The sequence below is a fragment of the Gigantopelta aegis genome, chromosome 9, assembly GCF_016097555.1.
Source record: "Gigantopelta aegis isolate Gae_Host chromosome 9, Gae_host_genome, whole genome shotgun sequence".
NCBI lineage: Eukaryota > Metazoa > Mollusca > Gastropoda > Neomphalida > Peltospiridae > Gigantopelta > Gigantopelta aegis.
Window position 1 is genome coordinate 47,276,974 of NC_054707.1, and position 5,805 is coordinate 47,282,778.

Sequence of the window (5,805 nt, forward strand, 5' to 3'; positions counted from 1 at the left end):
TGAATCGTTCTGGTACAAATCTGGTCTAATTCAGGGAGAAGCCCTCTCGCCATTTTTATTTTCTTTATTTGTCAATGATTTAGAAATGGAACTGTTAAATACCACGGACTGTCTATACCACTTAAATATGCATCACCTCTGTCTTCTAATGTACGCCGGTGATACAGTATTGTTCTCTGAAAGTGTACATGAATTGCAGAGTATGTTACACACTTTGTATATATACACAATTGAGTGGAATTTAAAAGTAAATATTAATAAAAGTAAAATCATAGTATTCAGAAAAAGTGGAAATGTGAAACTTGAAGAAAAATGGACCTATCACGAACAAACTTTAGAAATTGTCGATAGTTTTAACTACCTGGGGGTCTGTCTTCATTATAATGGAAAATTTAACACCTCTCAGAAGGTAATATGCAACCAAGGTAGAAAAGCTATGGCTGCTTTTTTTGCTAAAACTAGTAACTATTTTTTAAATGCAGAAACCTTACTATCATTGTTTGATACATATATTAGTAGTATTTTAACTTATGGGTGTGAAGTGTGGGGTTTTAACAAAACAGCCACGAGATTCTACATTTGCAATTTTGTAAACGTATTTTAGGCGTGAAACGGAGCACTACTAATATGATGATGTATTATGAATTAGGCCGATCACCTCTGTATATAAGTAGGAATATACGAATTGTAAAATATTGGATAAAGTTGTTGAATACAGATAACTGTATTTTAAAAGAGTGTTATACCGCCCTCTATGACGAGTGCATAAGAAAACCACGTACCATCAACTGGGTTAGTCAAGTACGAGACCTCCTTCTCACTAATGGTTTTGGCCATATATGGTACAATCAAAATGTAGAAAATAGCAGAACATTTTTATCATTATTCAAGCAGAGAATGACAGATCAATTTATTCAGTCTATGTTTGCTGTATTTAATAATTCTCCAAAGTGTCTCCTATACAAATTCATTGTTAATAATTTTTGTCTACAACCTTACTTTCAGAAACCTATCGCCCTGAAATATAAACGTATTTTGAGTAAATTTAGACTTTCTGCACATATTCTCTCCATAGAAACGGGCAGATACCATCATATCGATAGAAGCAATAGGATATGTAATCTCTGCAACATGAATGTACTAGAAGACGAATATCACTTTGTTCTAGTTTGTCCGTTCTACTATACTATAAGAGATAAATATATTAAAACTTATTATTATAATAAACCATCAACTCTGAAATTAACACAACTACTGTCCACCGATAACTCAAGAGAGTTAATTAAACTGTGTAAATACTTGATAACTGCTACCACACATAGAACAGACAACCTTGATTAAAATGTTGGACTTCCTCATTGACAACATATATGTCAGAGTATGGGCACCAACTATGCTCCATTACTCGCCGATTTGTTCCTCTATGCATATGAATCAGACTTTCGAACTTATCTGTCCAAATCAAAACAAACGAGTCTGGCGAAAAGGTTTAATTTTACCTTTCGATATATTGATGATCTTTCAATAATAATAAGATCACAGATTACCTTGTAATGATTTACCCACCAGAGTTAGAAATAACAGAAACAACAGAAAGAATCAAATCTGCTTCAGACTTTGATCTATATATAGATTCAGAACGACGTTGATAAAAGGGATGACTTGTGTTTTCCAATAGTCACGTTTCCCTTCATGTTGAGCAATATTCCGTCTGATCCAGCTTTTGGTGTCTATAGTTAGCAGCTTCTCAGATATCATAGGGCATGCTCATCATATGCCGATTTTATAGACCGACATATTGTTCTGGTAGAGAAGTTGTTTGATCAAGGTTATAACATAGAAGGACTCCTGAACGCCTTTTTAAATGTTTTATGGTAGACACTCGGAGTATGACTAACATGATGCAATACCCTCTTTTGACCAGATACATGTCTTTCCAACCTTTTGGTGAAAATCGTGTACATTTTAACTATAGACTTTATGGCTGTAGGTGATGCTCATGACGAGTGACACTGGTGGGACAGGATATGCCCACCTTTTGCGAACACCTGATATCATCACTGTTCAGATTTTGTGTCGAAGGTTTTTGTATTACAGCCAATGTTGGTACATGCTGTTGACGTTATTGATGGTGCTGGTGTTGTAGATTTTGGTGTAGTAGTTGTTGCTGTGTGCTCACATGTGTGCTTGCGAGCGTGTGTACATGTGTGTTTATTCACATGGTTGACGATCAGTTTAATGTTATAACTTTCAATGCATTAAAGTCATTATTAAATCAGGTGTGGGAACGGATGTTAGGCACCAACCACCTATATGTCCATGTCCTCACCACCTACATGTATAAACTACCTCCATATACAGTGAAACCTCTCAAAACCGGACTTTGTAAATCGAAATTACCCCAAAACCGGACTTTAAAAAAAAATCATAACAAAATTTAACCTCTCTAAAACGGATACCTCTAAATACCGGACATTTTACTCGGTCCCGAGGATGTCCGGTTTAAGGGATTTCTCTGTAGTAGTAGTAGTAGTAGTAGTAGTAGTAGTAGTAGTAGTAGTAGTAGTAGTAGTAGTAGTAAAGTAGTAGTAGTAGAAGTAGTAGTATTTTACCTAACTTACCCAATCATACAAAACTGTCACTTCCTTGTAAGCGTTGTACAGCTTCTCTCTGCTGATTGGTCGCATTATGTCCTTCACTGTGACAATTACGTCTTGCTGAATATCCGCAGGCTTCAAGGTTTTCATTTCCTTTAAGACATGGCCGTTTCTAATGATGGTTTGAAAGTAGGCCCATCCCTATAAAAGTAGCACTATACCAAATAGCATTCCACTAGGTCAAAGTTCGAAGAGCTACCAACTTTTAACAGAGCAATGAATACTGCCATGCCTTCTTGTTAAGAGTATAGATTATTACATGAGCAAGAACGCCATGCCATAATTATGGAACGAGTTTGGGAATTGTTTTATTCTCCAGGACTTCGAGCGAGAGAGGATATAAAATAATTTCGCGTTACATTCACAACTGTAACCAATTATTATCCACCAATTGAAGATTGAAAATTGGAAATTTTTAAGATGTTTCTGACAAACAAACACGTTTCAATGATAAAATTACAAATTAAACACGTACGAAATTATTAGGAAACCAAATGCAGTTTTGGCTACATACAAACATTAGGAGTCCTAATGAGGGCGACGATAAATTTATTAAATATATTGTAAGCCACTTGGCTAACAAAAGGAACAAGTCAGGAATGGTAAAAAAAAAAACCCATCAATTCAGATTTATTCACTGCAGCAGATAAGCAGCCAAAATAACACAGCAACATCAACATCATTATCCAGTAGATCCTGTCTGGTGTTCAAGTGAAGCTGAGCTACGAACTTAGCAAAAGCAGTGTAATAGGAATGCAGGCACAGTTATAATTTCATTTGGTTTAAATAATTTAAACTGCTCGTAAACAGTGTCAATCTCGATTCTAAATGCAGGGGCTAAATAGTTAACCATTTGTCATTATGGTAATCTTCCATTTTCTTTTTATTATTATTTTAGATATTATGACTTTAACACCGAAATGCAAAGTGATATACAAACGTTCTTTCGCTCCTTTTACACTTTTCATTTGACTTCACATGACGTCATCTAACCAGTCGCGTGTGGAAAAGAATGGTCACTAAACAAATCAATCTTTTTTCGACAAACAAATTATCAGAAAAATGTACTTTGAGTATGATGAATTTGTCCTCTCTGAGTATTGGCAGTACACATCATATTTGGGACTCACTAGAATCAACAGTGATTGAAGTTCGGAAAGGAGTCACCAGAGTGCGAATGATAACAGGAACCTATATGCTTTACACAAACAAAAGCACATTCATCACTATCAGATAGATCTAACATGCCCACTATGTCGTATTGAAGATGAAGACATTGTCCATGTACTAAACCGGTGTCCAGAATACCATTCATTAAGAACACTTTATAGGCCAAACATTAATAGAGAGCTAATAAAGTTATTAGGTATCACCACTTGGAATCAAAAATGTAAAGACAAAACACATTTAACACAAATAATTCTGGACAGTACACATCTATATCAGTATAAGGAAAATTTGAGCTTAGACCGGTTAAATCGCCCGTGTATAGAACTATGTGATAAAATACATTTGAAAAGAATCACTGCATTAAGAGTGTAACGGCTGCTTGTACTTCAATTTCAATCTGAATCAAAATTTAAAAAAAAACAGTGTCAGAATGACCATATGTTTGACGTCCAATAGCCGATGATAAGATAAAAACAATCAATGTGCTCTAGTCGCTTCGTTAAATAAAACAAACTTTACTTTTTTAAAAATCTAAATCTCATTCAAAATGGAAATTCTATTCAAATATTTATACACATTCCAGTGAAATTGTTTACTACATCTGTAAGGACGTAGTCCTTGGTGCACCTGTGGAGAGGTGGTTCAATACGGCGAAGAAGAATTTCGCTTGAGATACACCGGATCGGATCTATTTCACAAAGAAAATGCTAAATAATCTTATGAATAACGTGTGGTAGGTTCTGCCCCCAACGGATCCAGAATCTACTATCATAAAGTATTCATGTGCACTTTACTGCCCTCAGATCAAGTAAGTAATCAAGCAGCACAATTTATAGAACTAACATCGAGTCGGCCGCTCGACTTGCTTCGAACGTTTACGTCTACTGTTACTTTGTTTATTTATACGAAGGAGCAAACTCTGCCCCAAACGGAATCAGTGGGGCACAGCAATACTTAATCTTATACAACAATTCATTTACGTTATAATTCAACGTAAAATAATGCCCCATTATGTTATGGTAATATATCCAAAAGCCGTGCTATTAAAAGAGACTAATAAGTCCTTTAAAAATCACCACTAAACTCTTACAGCATACCAGAGTAATTCTATGCACATTATAAACAAATAATTGTGTCATCTATCATCATTTTATAACATGTTAAAGTTAACAAATCAACTTATTTTTAACATCTGTTTATTTTCGACCCCTGTAATAACAACGCTGGTGAAGTCAATATGGCGCACATCGATGAATTCGTCTGCGAAAACGCACATAAATGGGAATATTTTAAACTCCAAAGTAACTTGAACTAAAGGAAATAACATAATTCTAGGCTATTTAAAGTACAGTGAAATCAGTACCAACATGAACAGAGTAACCAGTTAATCGAAATATCGTCTTATCAGGCGGGGATGCAGGATTTCTTCAAATATTACGATATGTAACCGTTTATCATGTGGATAATAAAGTATAATTTCATCTGGCTAGTAATTTGAAACGAACTAGCATCAATATACTAGGTACAACTGTGCTCAAAATGTGTGTGTGTCATTAGAATTACAGTTAGAATGTCAGAGTGGAATAGGGTATGCAATGATGTGGTCCATTTTAAAATGGATGAATATGTCAATTTTGTAATAATATCCTAATAGAAATACACACGCGCACACACACACACACACACACACACACACACACACACACAAACACAAACACACATACACACACAGACATACACAAACACAAACACACACATAAACACAAACACATACACACACAAACACACACACACATAAACACACATAAACACACAAACACACACACACACACACACACATATATACACACACACACACCGACACACACACACACACACACACACACACACACATACACAAACACACACACACACACATACACATACACACATAAACACAAACAAACACACACAGACAGACACAGACATACACACATAA